Consider the following 16,826-nt stretch of genomic DNA (forward strand, 5'->3'; position numbering starts at 1 on the left):
ATATAATAATGAACACATTCTCTGCCCACGGCAAGTTCATGGTTAACTAAGTAATCACCACATTGCTAAAATCTGCCCTTTCCTCTCTATCCAAACTGCCATGATGTCAATAAAATCACTCATCCTATCCCACCTGGAGTCCTTTACCAGTCTTCTTGCTGACCTTCCAGACTCCTGGGTCTCCCCACTCCAGTCCATACTTCCTTTTGCTGCCCGGATCATTTCTCTACAAAAATACTCAGGACAATGAAACTCCAGTGGTTGTTCATCTGCCTCTGCATCAAACAGAAATTCCTCCTTTAAAGCACTCAATCACATTGCCCCTTTCTACCTCATCTCACTATTCTCCTACTACAAATGAACCCATACACTTTGCCTCTCTAATGTTAACCTTCTCACTGTACCTTGATCTCGTCTATTTCACCTGTTACGCTTTCCCCACAGCCTGCCTCTGGCTTGAAATGTCCTCCCTCCTCAGATCTGACAATTACTCTCCGTGCCTTCAAATCCTTATTGAGGGCATATCTCCTCCAAGATGCCTTCCCTAAGTCCCCTTTTCTCTTCTCCCACTCCTTTCTGTGTAGCCCTGACTTGCTCCCTTTGTTCAACAGCCTCCCAGCCCCACACTACTTATGTACTTTGATTCATTCATTCGTGCATTCAGTCAGTCAGTCGTATTTACTGAGCGCTTACTGTGTGCAGAGCACTGTACTATGCACTTGGAAAGTATAATTCAGCAGCACATAGAGACAAATTATTTATATTAATGTCTGTCTCCCTTCCTCTAAAATGTAAGCTAGCTGTGGGCAAGGGAATGTGTTTGTTTATTGTTGTATTGTACTCTCCCAAAAGCTTAGCACAGTGCTTCGCATACAGAATGTGCTCAATAAGTATAATTGAATGAATGAATTAATGAATGACTGAAAGGACATATCTAAATCTTACTTGAAAACTCAATTTAAAAAGGAAAATATATTTTCACTTAGAATAACCAAATTTAGAAATCTATATTAGTAATATCGTGACATAAATTGTGACTACCCTGAAAAATCAGTTTTGCTAGAACTAAGATGAAGATATAGAAAAGATTATAGCAAAATGTTCTTAATTTGCCTAACAAAATCCCTTGCTGATAATTTCAAATACATATTTTTTCAATTATTTCTAGAAAAAAAGTCCATGAGCACACACTCTAACTGTTGTATTGTACTCTGTCTAGCACTTACTATGGTGCTCTCAATATGGTAAGAGCTCAATAAATATAATTGGTTAATTGATTGATAATCTGAAGAAGGGGCTGCAATCATTTTGTGTCAAAAAGTCAAAAATAAAATTTTTGAACATTCACTGTGCAGAGACTCAATCAGGCAATTTAAATAGAAGAGGAGGAAGAAGACAAAGAAAAAGGAAGAGGAGAGAAGGGAGGGAAAGGAGTCAGATCAGAAAGAAAAAACACGAAAAACACACAAAAATAAAAATGGAGATAGAGACAAAACAAGCTCATTCCTAATTCATTTGGGATGGTTGAGTGTAGGGGCCTGAGTGCCAAGGATTACACCTATGGGGATGGCAAATGCCCAATTCTTCCTCCTCCTATACTATTACTGCTGTTCAAGATCTGGGCACATAATTTAACCAGCACCCATGATATGTGAACGTTTTACTACCCTACTGTTGGCAGATGGTAAGGACTCTCCAACTTGACTCTCTCTTGGTCTCTTACCAGGTGAAACGGGATGGGCAGTCCAGCTTACTTGCATTTCTTCTTCCTGTAAAACTTTTGCCTGAGGGGATGAAAGTAACGATATTACTATCAGAGTGTCAAGTTCAAGGGCAGAAGTACGTCTATGGAGTAGGGATGTGTGGTGGAGAGCCACACTTGGTATCATCCACTTCATAATCCATTATCATGGCTTCAGCTACTTCCTCTAGGAGTGCGACTCCCAAATCTACGTTACTAGCCTCGACCTCTATTCTTTGCTTTCAACCACCAGTATCATTATTTCTTGAGCACTTATTGAATTGAAAGCGCTTAGGCTTGGGAAAACACTAGAGTAGGTTGACAAAATCCCTGCTCTTAAAGAGCTTACAATCTAGCAGAGAAAAGAGGCAGTAAAATTAATTACTTTTAAGGGAAGCAATTGAGTGTAAAGGTAAGTACCTAAGTGGTCAAGGAATTAGGGTGCAGGGATTATCTAACTGCTGAGAGGTACAACTAAAGTGTAAAGGTGATGCAGTAAGGAGAAGAAGAGTGACCTACTGAATACAGCACAGGCCTGGGAGTCAGGAGGACTTGGGTTCTACTCCCAACTCTACCATTTGTCAGCTATGTGACCCTGGGAAAGTCCCTTCACTTCTCTGTGCCTCAAATACCTCAGTAAAATGGAGATTTGGACTATGAGCCCCAAGTGGGATGTGGACTGTCCAACTCGATTAGCCTAAATCTACTCCAGTGCTTAGAAAAGTGCCTGGCACTTAGTAAGTGCTTTACAAATATGAAAAAAGAGAGACAAAGAGAGACAGAGAGAGAGAAAACTGAGTGGGGAAATGAGGGAAGAGCATAGCCTAGGGGAAACAGCATAGGTCAAGAGTACTTATTTTTATGGTATTTGTTAAGCACTTAACATATGCCAGGCACTGTACTGAGCCCGGGAGTAAATACACGTGGGCCTTTTCCCATATGGAGCTCACAGTCTTACCCCTTCTATTTTATCTCTAGATGAGACCTCCTGTCTTCTCTCAAAATTCACCCCTTCACCTGTATATCCAACCCATTCTTCTGCATCTTATCAAAGCTCTTTCCCTCTCCCTTTTCCCTAACTGCCATCCTCAACTGTTCGTTCTCCAGTGGCTTCTTCCCCACTGCTTTCAAACATGCCCACGTCTTCTCTATCCTAAAAAAAAACCCTGCTTGACCCCCGGCACCCTCCAGTTTTCTTCCTATCTCCCTACCATTCCTCTACAAATTCCTTAAGAGTTGTCTGCATCCACTGTCTCAAGTTCCTCTCCCAAATTCTCTCTTCTACCCACTTGAATCTGGCTTCCATCCCCTTCAATCTGGCTTCCAACCTCTTCACTTCACAGAAACTACCCTCTCAAAAGTCATGAATGATCTCCTTCTTCCCAAATATAACAGCCTCTTCTCTACCCTGATTTCGCTTGTTATTGTTTATTGTTATCAGTGCTGCCACTCACTTCTCTGGCCTCACCATGTCCCTCCACCACCCCCTCCTCCCTCCCGCCCCTTCCTATCCTCCCCTTCCCCTTCCCCTCTCTCGCCCAGCTCTTTCCCGCTCTCTCCTCTGCCTCCTCTCCACCTCTTCTCCCCTGCCCTAGAACCCCGCTTTACCAGCACCACCACTCTTCCCCCTCCCCTACTCTCTCCCCCACCAAACCCCCTCCTCAACCCCTCCCTCTTTCCCTCTTCCACACCCATGCCCCAAGCCAGTCCTCCTGTCCCACCGCCACCCCTTCTCCCCCTCTCCCCGTCCAGGGCCCCGCCACCTCCTTCCCATCCAAACCCTCCCCTCCCCCCGCTCTCACCCCCTCCCCCACTACAACCCACAGCTACTTTCAAGTGTGGCCTCTGGAACCCCCGCTCCATTAAAGATAAACTACCTTTCATCCATGACCTTTTCCTTTCCCGCTCTCTCCTCCTCCTCGCCCTTTCAGAAACGTGGCTCATTCCCAAAGACACGGTCTCCGCCACTGCTCTCTCCAGCGGTGGCCTCTCCTTCTCCCACTCCCCCAGACTCACCGGAAAGGTAGGAGGCGTCGGCTTCCTCCTCTCACCCCTTTGCCGCTTCCGCACTATCCCTCCTCCCCCTTCCCTCTCCTACCCTTCCTTCGAAGCCCATATCATTCGTCTCTACCACCACCTCCAGATACCTGTAGCCATCATCTACCACCCTCCTGGACCCACCTCCGACTTCTTCAACCACCTAGACCCCTTCCTCACCTTCCTTTTCTCCTTCTCTTTGCCCACTCTGATCCTCGGAGACTTCAACATCCTCATAGATGTACCTGATGACTCCTCTGTCGCCCACCTGCTATCCCTCCTCGACTCTGCCGACCTCCTGCTCCACCATACTGCATCCACTCACTGACTCGGTCATACCCTCAATCTCGTCATCTCCTACCGCTGCACTATCTCCTCCTTCACCAACTCTGAAATCCCTCTCTCTGACCATAACCTCCTCACCTGCCTCATCTCTCACACTCCCTCCCCCTGCACATCTTTGCTACTCCCCCACAGAGACTTCCACTCTCTTGATCCCATCCGTCTTTCCAAAAGCATCTCTCCCCACCTTGTTGCCCTGTCCTCACTTCCCACTCTCGATGATCAGGTCTCCACTCTCAACTCCACCCTCTCTACTCATCTCAACTCTCTTGCCCTCCATTTCCCTCCGCCGCTCTCGCTCCACTAACCCACTGCCCTGGATCACCTCCTCTGTTCGCCTCCTATGCTCCTATTCTCAAGTTGCTGAGCGCTGCTGGCGAAAGTCCAAGCACCAAGCCGACCTCATACATTTCAAATTTATCCTTTCCTGCCTTAACTCTGCCCTCTCCTCCGCCAGGCAAAACTTCTTCTCCTCCCTCATCGACACCCATGCCCATCACCCCTGCCAACTGTTCCGGACCTTTAACTCTCTCCTTCGGCCCCCTGTTCCTCCCCCTCCCCCATCTCACCCCCAATGATCTGGCCACCTACTTCATCACAAAAATCAACACAATCAGGTCTGAGCTCACCAAAGTCACCACTCCCCCTCTCCCCTCTCCCTCTCTCCTCCCCCACACCAACCCTCTCCCCTGCTTTCCCATCCTTCCCTGCAGTACCCTCAAAGGAGATCTCCTCCGTCCTCACTAGTGCCACCCCCCCCACCTGCGCCTTGGACCCCATTCCCGCTCACCTTATAAAAAACATCGCCCCTGCCCTCCTCCCTTCCTTAACTTCTGTCTTTAACCATTCAATCTCCAATGGCTCCTTCCCCTCTGCCTTCAAACATGCCCACGTCTCCCCCATCCTAAAAAAACCGGCTCTCGACTCCACTTCCCCCTCCAGTTATAGCCCTATCCCCCTACTACCCTTCCTTTCCAAAATCCTAGAACGAGTCGTCTACACTCGCTGCTTACAATTCCTTAACTCCCATTCTCTCCTGGACCCCCTCCAATTTGGCTTCCGTCCCCTCCACTCTACCAAGACTGCTCTCTCTAAGGTCACCCATGGACCTCCTTCTTGCCAAATCCAATGGCTCCTACTCCATTCTGATCCTCCTTGACCTCTCTGCTGCCTTTGACACTGTCGACCATCCTCTCCTCCTCCATACCTTATCTCACCTTGGCTTCACGGACTCCGTCCTCTCCCTGTTCTCTTATCTTTCTGGCTGGTCATTCTCGGTCTCCTTTGCAGGCGCCTCCTCTCCCTGCCATCCTTTAACTGTTGGAGTTCCTCAAGGGTCAGTTCTTGGCCCTCTTCTGTTCTCCATTTACACTCACTCCCTTGGTGAACTCATTCGCTCTCACGGCTTTGACTACCATCTCTACGCAGATGACCCGCAGATCTACATCTCTGCCCCGTCCTCTCCCCCTCCCTTCAGGCTCGCATCTCGCATCTCCTCCTGCCTCCAGAACGTCTCCACCTGGATGTCTGCCAGCCAGCTAAAACTCAACATGAGCAAAACTGAGCTCCTCATCTTCCCTCCGGTCCTCTCCCAGACTTCCCTATCACCATGGATGGTACGACCATCCTTCCCGTCTCTCAGGCCTGCAACCTCGGTGTCATCTTTGACTCGTCTCTCTCATTCACCCCACACATCTGATCCGTTACCAAGACCTGCCAGTCTCACCTTTACAATATCGCCAAGATCCGCCCTTTCATCTCCACCCAACGGCCACCTTACTGCTACAGGCTCTCGTTATATCCTGGCTAGACTACTGTGTCAGCCTTCTCTCTGATCTCCCTTCCTCCTCTCTCGCCCCGCTCCAAACTATTCTTCACTACGCTGCTCAGCTCATCTTCCTGTAGATCTGGGCATGTCACTCCCCTTCTTAAACACCTCCAGTGGTTGCCTATCAACCCCCGCTTAAAACAAAAACTCCTCATTCTAGGCTTCAAGGCTCTCCAACACCTTGCCCCTTCCTACCTCTCCTCCCTTCTCTCTTTCTACTGCCCACCCCGCACGCTCCACTCCTCTGATGCCCACCTCCTCACCGTCCCTCGGTCTCGCCTATCCTGCTGTCAACCCCTGGGCCACGTCCTCCCGCAGTCCCGGAATGCCTTCCCTCCTCACCTCCGACAATCTAATTCTCTTCCCTTCTTCAAATCCCTACTTAAAGCTCACCTCCTCCAAGAGGCCTTCCCAGACTGAGCTCCCCCCTTCTTCCCTCTGCTCTCTACCCCCTCTTCACCTCTCCGCAGCTAAACCCTCTTCTCCCCCCTTTCCCTCTCCTCCTCCCCCGCTCCTGTCCCACCTCCTCAGCACTGTACTTGTCCGCTCAACTGTATATATCTTCACCCTATTTATTTTGTTTATTTTGTTTAATGAGATGTACATCACCCTGATTCTATTTAGTTGCCATTGTTCTAATGAGATGTTCTTTCCCTTGCCTCTATTTATTGCCATTGTTCTTGTCTGCATGTTACCCCCGATTAGACTGTAAGCCCGTCAAAGGGCAGGGATTGTCTCTATCGTTGCTGACTTGTGCATTCCAAGTGCTTAGTACAGTGCTCTGCACATAGTAAGTGCTCAATAAATACTACTGAATGAATGAATGAATGAATGAATGAATAATCTTCCTCGACCTTTCCACTGTCTTCGACAATGTCAATCATCCCCTTCTCTTGGAAACATTACCCAACCTTGGCTTCACTGACAGTACCCTCTCTTGGTTCTCCTCCTATCTCTTTGAGGCTCATTCTCAACTTCCTTCACTGGCTCTTCCTCTGCTTCCCACCCACTAATAGTGAATGTTCCTCAAGGTTCATTCTGGGTCCCCTTCTATTCTTCATCTATACCCACTCCCTTGAAGAACTCACTCGCTCGCGTGTCAACTACTACCTTTATGCAAATGCTACCCAAATCTACATCTCCAGCCCTGATCACTCACCCTCTCTGCAGCCTCGCATTTCCTCCTGCCTTCAAGACTTCTTTATTGGCTGTGCTACTGTCACCTCAAACTTAACATGTCTAAAACAGAACTTCTTATCTTCTCATCCAAACCCTGTTCTCTGCCTGACTTTCCTATCACAGTAGATGGCACCCACCATCCTTCCTGTCTCACAAGACAGGCATTATCCTTGACTCCTCTCTCTCATCCCACCACATATTCACTCCATCACTAAATAGTGTCAGTTCCACCTTCACAGATTCACTAAAACCCCCTTTCTCACCATCCAAACAGCTACTAAATTAATCCAACCACCTTATCCTATCCCACCTTTATCCATTTCAGGCTCTTTATTGAACTTCCAACCTCCTGCCTCTCCCCCACCAGGTCCATAATCCAGTTTCCCGGATCATTCACTATGCTGCTTGTTTCATTCTCTATGCTGCCCAGATCAAAGAGGTAGTGTAATCTAGTGAATAGAGCATGAGTCTGGGAGTCAGAGGATCTGGGTGATAATCCCAGCTCTGTTGCTTGTCTTCATTGTGACCTTGGGTAAGTCACAATTTCTCTGGGCCTCAGTTACCTCATCCAAAAAATGGGTTGAAGACTATGAGTCCCATATGGGACAAGGACTGTGCCCAACCTAATTTGTTTGTATCCACTCCACTGCTTAGTAGAGTGCCTTGCACATAGTGAGCATTTAACAAATACTATTACTATTTTTCTACAAAAATAATAATGTTGGTATTTGTTAAGCGCTTACTATGTGCAGAGCACTGTTCTAAGCGCTGGGGTAAACACAGGGGAATCAGGTTGTCCCACGTGGGGCTCACAGTCTTAATCCCCATTTTACAGATGAGGGAACTGAGGCACAGAGAAGTTAAGTGACTTGCCCACAGTCACACAGCTGACAAGTGGCAGAGCTGGGATTCGAACTCATGAGCCCTGACTCCAAAGCCCGTGCTCTTTCCACTGCGCCACGCTGCTTCTCCTAATGTTCAGACTATGTTTTCCCCCTCCTCAAGAACCTCCAGTGGTTGCCCATCCACCTCCACATCAAACTAACTCTCTTCCCCTCTCCAAATCCCTACTGAGAGCTCACCTCCTCCAGGAGGCCTTCCCAAGCTGAGCCCTCCCGTTCCCTCTACCCCTCCTCCTCAACCCATTCCCCCCTACACCTTCCGCTCTTCCCCCTTCCCCCTCCCCATAGCACTTACACATACCTGTATATACTATTTATTATTCTACTTATTTTGCTAATGATGTATACTATTCTATTATTGTGCTATGATTCTGTTTATTTTGATATTTATGCCAGACTAATTATTTTGACTTCTTCTGTTTTGTTGTCTGTCTCCCCCGTTTAGACCGTGAGCCCATTGTTGGGCAGGGACTGTCTCTATCTTGCCAAACTGTACATTCCAAGCACTAGTACAGTGCTCTGCATGTAGTAAGTGCTCAATTAACTATGACCCATTTTTGAATGAATGAATGAATGATACATAGACTGCACTTAACAAACGCTATAATTATTATGAGTAGAAATTATTCGTGATAATAATGAATTAAGATAAATACTACATGAGTTTTCCTTCACTTAGGGTTTAACACTCATTCATTCATTCATTCATTCATTCAATATTTATCGAGTGCTTACTATACACAGAGTACTGTACTAAGCAGTTGGGAGAGTACAGTATAACAACAAACAAAGTCCTGCCACAACGAACTCACAGTCTAGAGGGGGAGACAGATATTAATAAATAGCTTGCTGCTTACAGAGCATTCATTCATTCAATAGTATTTATTGAGCATTTACTATTTGCAGAGCACTGTTCTAAGCGCTTGGAATATACAACTCGTCAACAGATAGAGACAATCCCTGCCCATAACGGGCTCACAGTCTAAACGGGAGAGACAAACAGCAAAGCAAAAGAGAACAAAACAACATCATCAGGATAAATAGAATCATGGAGATATACACTTCATTAACAAAATAAATATGGTACTAAATAATATATACAAATATGCACAGTGTTGAAGGGAGGGAAAGGGGGGAAAAGCAGAGGGTGGGAGGGGGGGAATGGGGAACACTGAACTAAGACAGTGGAGAGTACAATACAACAGAATTGGTCGACATGAACCCCACCCTAAGAAGCCTCAAATAGCCAAGAAATCTTCCCTTCTATACCAATTCAGTAGAGAAGCAGCTACATACCTATCTGTCCAAACTATCTAAGAAGTTGTGCAACTATTACTGGAACAATTGGGACCGCTTTAAAAGACTGGAAGCAACTTGATCAGGAAGTACATACCTGGAAAAATGTAAAGAGTTCCCAGTGAATATATTCTATCCCTCAGTTACAATTCTATCACTTACCCATCCATCTGCTGTTCTCAGGAGAAGAGGAAGGAAAAAAAAATCTATGTAAAAGTATAGCTTAGAATCCAAACGTTGTAAATCTTTCTCCTGTTTTAAAAGCAAGGAGGTCTAAAAGATTTTTAATTGTCAGTTCCATCACGGTTAACACAGTTATTTAACAAAATTTTAACAATTACCACTTTTTAAATATGATGTAATTTTAGTGACTATAAATTTTTTTAATTATCAAAGCAAATTATTTTATGGTTTCATTAACTGAATATATAATTAGCAATATTTTATGAGAAATATCATTCTCCCTCCCATCCCCACAGCACAAATGTATATATCTGCATATATCTGCTATTTATTTTATTAACTAGTTATTTACATTGGCATCTGTCTTCCCCTTTAGACTGATCTTGTTGTGGGCAAAAATGTGTCTGTTACTGTACTGTACTCTCCCAAGTGCTCCGTACAGTGCTTTGAACACACTAAGTACTCAATAAATGATTGAATGAATGAATGAAAAAATGAAGGTACTCAACAAAAAGCACCGAAATTTCTTTATTATAACCCCATTATAAGTTATAGGAGTAAAATGATCAATCAATCAATGGTATCTGTTGAGCCCTTACAGTGCATAAAGAACTGTACTAAGTGCATGAGAGAGCACGCAGAGAAGCAGCGTGGCTCAGTGGAAAGAGCACGGGCTTTGGAGTCAGGGCTTATGAGTTCGAATCCCAGTTCTGCCACTTGTCGGCTGTGTGACTGCGGGCAAGTCACTTAACTTCTCTGTGCCTCAGTTCCCTCATCTGTAAAATGGGGATTAAGACTGTGAGCCCCACGTGGGACAACCTGATTCCCCTATGTCTACCCCAGCGCTTAGAACAGTGCTCAGCACATAGTAAGCGCTTAACAAATACCAACATTATTATTATTTACATTATAACAGAGTTGGTAGACACATTCCTTGTCCCCAAATTTACAGTCTAGAGTAGGAGACAGGGACTAATATAAATAAATGACTTATGGATATGTACATAAATGATCTGGGCCTGAGGCTGACAACTATATGCCCTAAGGTCACATATTCAAGTGCATAGATAACAGAGAAGGGAAAAGAAGTATAGGAAAGAGATGTAATCAGGCATGACCTCCTGGAAGACATGCCCTTATTAATATCTGCATCCTCCTGTAGTCTGTAAGTTCCTTGAGGGGATGGATTTTATCTACCAATTCTACAGAACTCAACTACAGGTTTACAGTGATCTCCACATTGCAAGTACTAAATAAATACCACTGATTGATTGATTGACTGATTAATTGATCGATGAAATAGCTTTCAAAAATAAGCTTTGCTTCCATTTACTACTGAGTTATACTTCAACAAAGGAAAACAGGAAATGAATACTGAGAGAAAACTCAAGTGGGAGAAAAATAATAAGGGTTTCAGTAAGGCCTGAAAAGCAATACTGTTCTCTTTCCCTAACTTAATATTTATTCCCCTTTCCTAAAGTGATGTGGACAAGTGTGCAAAGCAAAAATATTTTTTAAAAAATCACCAATTTTCAACCACCTACATAAATATATATTGCATATTTACACATTAGAGGAGCTACTTCAGGAAATTGTTTATCTTACATCTAATCACCCTTACTTAGAAAAATGCTTGACACAAAGTAAGCTCTTAATGAAGACCAGACCACAATTTTTATTATTATTACTATTTTTATTATTATTGCCCTATACTAAGAACTTGGGACACTACGCTAAGATAGCAAACATGGTCCCTGAGTTTAAGGGGCTTACAATCTAACTGGGTAGCCAGACACTAAAATCATTACCTGCATAAGAAAGTAACAGGATTTAAAGATATATACATAAGTGTATTTATTCAATTCGTTCATTCAAACAATCATATTTGTAAAGTACTTACTGTATGCAGAGCACTGTACTATGCACTTAGGAGAGTATAAAATAACATTAAACAAACACAGTCTCTTCCCACAACTAGCTTAGAGTCTAGAGAGAGGGAGACAGTCAGTAACATAAATAAAAATAAATAAATTACAAATATGTACATAAGAGCTGTGGGGCTGGGAGGGGGGATTCATTAATTCCTTCTCTCAGTTGTATTTATTGAGTGCTTCCTGTGTACAGAGTGCAAACACTGGCTCTTGGAAAGTGCAATATAGCAATAAAGAGAAACAATCGCTGCCCACATTGGGCTGACAGTCTAGGGGTGGAGAGACAGAAATCAATACAAGTAAACAGGCATGTGACATGTTCTGAACATTTCTGAAGAAAGATAATCCAGGCAGCGGAGTGAAGTATGGACTGAAGTGGGGAGAGGCAGGAGGAGTGAAGTATGGACTGAAGTGGGAAGAGGCAGGAGTTTGGGAGGTCAGACAGGAAGCTGATTCATTCATTCAATAGTAGTATTTATTGAGCGCTTACTATGTGCAGAGCACTGTACTAAGCGCTTGGGATGAACAGGTCGACAACAGATAGAGACAGTCCCTGCCGTTTGACGGGCTTACAGTCTAATCGGAATCCAGTCAGGATAAGATTAGTGATGGTATTAGCGTGGTAGCAGTTGAGATAGAGAGGAAAGGGGGGAATCTTGACAATGTTGTGAAGGTGAGACCAACAGGATTTGGTGACAGATTGGATGTGGGTTGAATGAGACAGTATTATTAAAACAATCACCTCTCAATCAATCAACAGCATTCATTGAGCACCCACTATATGTAGAGTATTATATTAAAAGCTTTGAAAAGCAAGAGACCTTTAACTAGTAACTACTAAATACTCACTAGTTGAGAGGAACTTTGTTCTCAAGGAGTTTATTAGTAAGGATTCTGATCATAATTTTATGATATGTGAAGGTTTCTTATCAGAGGATCATGATGAGGATCAGCAGGAATCTGAAAAAACTGCTGGATAATATGAGTAAAAATCAAAGCTGCTTATGAAGTAACTGCCTGATATCTTATGACACAGCATCTGCACTGTCCTGTGCTCACTCTAGCAGTTGACTAAACTTGCTTATGAAAACTTGCAATTCACAATATGCTGTCCTGTGCCCACCTACCTGCTTGTTACATTTGGTGAGTCAGGCACCAGAAACCTGAACAACCCCCATGCTTAGATTATAAACTAGAATGAAAAGATATTTAGGACATAAACCATATAACAAGGTGCTTATCTTGCAAACTAAGAAAAGGACTGTCCTTTCAAAAAGTCCCGTGCTAGATAGAAAAGGAGCTGATAGCTGAGAAACAGCAGGGTGGCACTGTGGACAGCATAGGATTGGGAGACAGAAGACCTAGATCCTAGTCCTGGCTCTGTCCCTTGCTTGCTGTATAACTATGAGCAAGATGCTTTACTTCTCTTGCCTCAGATACCTCATCTGTTCTCTCTCCCTCTTCGACTCTGAGTCTCATAGAGGAGAAGACTTTATCTGATTTAATTATTTTCTATCTACCTTAACACTTAGTCTAGTGATTGGTACATAATATTAGTTTAACAAGTGACAGTTGTTCTTCTTATTGTTGTTGTTGTTTTCAACTGCAGAAGTAAAAAATCGAAGACTAAAACAAAATTGGGTTGTCTCTAACTTGTAACAACAGGGGATAACTATAATAATAATAATACTGGAATTTGCTAGGCACTTACTTTGTACCAGACACTGTACTAAGCTCTGGGAAGGATACATGCAAATTAAGTTGTTCCACAAGAGGCACAAAGTTTCAACCCCCTTTTTACAGATGAGGTAACTGAGTCCCAGAGAAGTGACTTGCCCAAGGTCACACAGAAGACAAGTCAAGTCAACCCCTGACCCTGGTCATCACCCTCTTACTAATACTATTTTACTGTATTACCGCTTTTGCATGTTATCGTTAATTGTTCTCAGTGCTGCCACCTACCTCTCTGGCCTCACCATGTCCCTCCACCTCTGCCCCCCCCATCTGCCTCTCCCAATCCTCTCCTTCCCCTTCCCCTCTCTCGCCCAGCTCTTTCCCGCTCTTTCCTCTGCCTCCTCCCACACCCGCCCTAGAAACCCACTTTACCAGCGCCACCCCTCTTCCCCCTCCCCCTCTGCTCCCCCCAACCAAAACCCCTCCTCCCACGCTTCCCCCTTCCCTTTTCCCCACCCACACTCCATCCCAGTCCTCCTGTCCCACCACCACCTCTCCTCCCCTTCTCCCCGTCCAGGGCACTGCCACCTCGTTCCCATCCAAACCCTCCCCTCCCCCACTCTCCCCCCTTTCTCCCCCTTGCATCCACAGCTACTTTCAAATGTGGGCTCTGAAACCCCGGCTCCATTACAGGTAAACTACCTTTCATCCTTGACCTTTTTCTTTCCCGCTCTCTTTTCCTCCTCGTCCTTACGGAAACCTGGCTCACACCTGAAGACACGGTCTCCGCCGCTGCTCTCTCCAGCGGAGGCCTCTCCTTCTCCCACTCCCCCAGACTCACCAGAAAGGGAGGAGGCATCGGCTTCCTCCTCTCACCCCATTGCCGCTTCCACACTATCCCTCCTTCCCCTTCCCTCTCCTTCCCCTCCTTCGAAGCCCATATCATACACCTCTACCATACACCTCTACCACCCCCTCCAGATAGTTGTAGCTGTCATCTACCGCCCTCCTGGTCCCACCACCGACTTCTTCAACCACCTAGACCCCTTTCTCACCTTCTTTCTCTCCTTCTCTCTGCCCACTCTGATCCTCGGAGACTTCAACATCCACATAGCTGTACCGGGTGACACCTCTGCCGCCCGTCTACTATCGCTCTTCGACTCTGCCGACCTCCTGCTCCACCATACCTCTCCTACTCACCGACTCGATCACACCCTCGATCTCATCGCTGCACTATCTCCTCTCTCACAAACTCTGAAATCCCTCTTTCAGCCCATAACCTTCTCACCTGCCTCATCTCTCACACTCTCTCCCCTGCAAATCTATACTACTCCCCCACAGAGACTTACGTTCTCTTGATCCCATCCATTTCTCCAAAAGCATCCCTCCCCACCTTGCCCCCCGTCCTCTCTTCCCACTCTCGATGGGAAGAGACCCTCGGTCTCGCCTATCCCGCCGTCGACCCCTGGGCCACGTCCTCCCACGGTCCTAGAATGCCCTCCATCCTCACCTCTGCCAGGCTAATTCTATTCCCCTCTTCTAAACCCTACTTAAAACTCACCTCCTACAAGAGGCCTTCCCAGACTGGGCTCCCCTTCTCCCTCTACGACCCCCCCCTTCACCTCTCCGCAGACTAACCCTCTTTTCCCCCCATTTCCCTCTGCTCCTCCCCCCTCCCTTCCCATCCCCTCAGCACTGTATTCGTCTGCTCAACTGTATATATATTATATAGAGTATTTTCATTACTCTATTTATTTTGTTAATGAAATGTACATCGCCTTGATTCTATTTAGTTGCCATTGTTTTTATGAGATGCTCTTCCCCTTGACTCTATTAATTGCCATTGTTCTTGTCTGTCTGTCTCCCCCATTGAGACTGTAAGCCCGTCAAACGGCAGGGACTGTATCTGTTGCTGACTTGTTCATTCCAAGCACTTAGTACAGTGCTCTGCACATAGTAAGTGCTCAATAAATACTATTGAATGAATGAATAAATGATGATCAGGTCACCACTCTCAACTCCCCCTTTCCCTCTGCTCCTCCCCCTCTCCCTTCCCATCCCCTCAGCACTGTACTCGTCTGCTCAACTGTATATATTGCTCTCTGCTGCCTTTGACACTGTCGACCATCCCCTCCTCCTCCATACCTTATCTCACCTTGGCTTCACGGACTCTGTCCTCTCCTGGTTCTCCTCTTACCTCTCTGGCCGATCATTCTCGGTCTCCTTCGCTCGAGCCTCCTCCCCCTCCCATCCTTTAACTGTTGGAGTTCCTCAAGGGTCAGTTCTTGGCCCTCTTCTGTTCTCCATTTACACTCACTCCCTCGGTGGACTCATTCGCTCTCACGGCTTTGACTACCATCTCTACACAGATGACACGCAGATCTACATCTCCGCCCCTGTCCTCTCCCCCTCCCTTCAGGCTCGCATCTCCTCCTGCCTCCAGGACGTCTCCACCTGGATGTCGGCCCGCCACCTAAAACTCAACATGAGCAAGACTGAGCTCCTCATCTTCCCTCCCAAACCCGGTCCTCTCCCAGACTTCTCTATCACCGTGGATGAAACGACCATCCTTCCCGTCTCTCAGGCCCGCAATCTCGGTGTCATCCTTGACTCGTCTCTCTCGTTCACCCCACACATCCTATCCGTTACCAAGACCTGCCGGTTTCACCTCTACAATATCGCCATGATCCGCCCTTTCCTCTCCACCCAAAAGGCTACCTTACTGTTACGGGCTCTCGTTATAACCCGGCTAGACTACTGTGTCAGCCTTCTCTCTGACCTCCCTTCCTCCTCTCTCACCCCGCTCCAGTCTATTCTTCACTCCGCTGCCCGGCTCATCTTCTTGCAGAAACGATCTGGGCATGTCACTCCCCTTCTTAAACAACTCCAGTGGTTGCCTATCAACCTCCGCTCCAAACAAAAACTCCTCACTCTAGGCTTCAAGGCTCTACATCACCTTGCCCCTTCCTACCTCTCCTCCCTTCTCTCTTTCTACCACCCACCCCGCACGCTCCGCCCCTCTGCCGCCCACCTCCTTACCGTCCCTCGGTCTCGTCTATCTGGCCGTAGACCCCTGGGTCACATCCTCCCGCGGTCCTGGAACGCCCTCCCTCCTCACCTCCGCCAAACTGATTCTCTTTCCCTCTTCAAAACCCTACTTAAAACTCACCTCCTCCAAGAGGAGTTCCCAGACTGAGCTCCTCTTCTCCCTCTACTCCCTCTGCCATCCCCCCTTTACCTCTCCACAGCTTAACCCTCTTTTTCCCCTTTTCCCTCTGCTCCTCCACCTCTCCCTTCCCATCCCCACAGCACTGTACTCGTCCGCTCAACTGTACATATTTTCATTACCCTATTTATTTTGTTAATGAATTGTACATCGCCTTGATTCTATTTAGTTGCCATTGTTTTTACGAGATGTTCTTCCCCTTGACTCTATTTATTGCCACTGTTCTTGTCTGTCCGTCTCCCCCGATTAGACTGTAAGCCCGTCAAACGGCAGGGACTGTCTCTATCTGTTGCCGACTTGTTCATCCCAAGCGCTTAGTACAGTGCTCTGCACATAGTAAGCGCTCAATAAATACTATTGAATGAATGAATTAATATATATTTCCATTACCCTATTTATTTTGTTAATGAATTGTACATCGCCTTGATTCTATTTAGTTGCCATTGTTTTTACGAGATGTTCTTCCCCTTGACTCTATTTATTGCCA

The 16,826-nt window shown here is 46.0% G+C and overlaps 1 protein-coding gene across 1 annotated transcript in view; it reads right to left on the reverse strand.

Annotated features, from left to right (window-relative positions):
* FEM1C (fem-1 homolog C) overlaps window positions 1-16,826 on the reverse strand; it is a 30,546-nt gene that overhangs the window by 2,005 nt on the left and 11,715 nt on the right. The gene's annotated exons all lie outside the window — the stretch shown is intronic.

The sequence above is a fragment of the Ornithorhynchus anatinus genome, chromosome Y5 (assembly GCF_004115215.2).
Source record: "Ornithorhynchus anatinus isolate Pmale09 chromosome Y5, mOrnAna1.pri.v4, whole genome shotgun sequence".
In the NCBI taxonomy this organism is placed as follows: Eukaryota; Metazoa; Chordata; class Mammalia; order Monotremata; family Ornithorhynchidae; genus Ornithorhynchus; species Ornithorhynchus anatinus.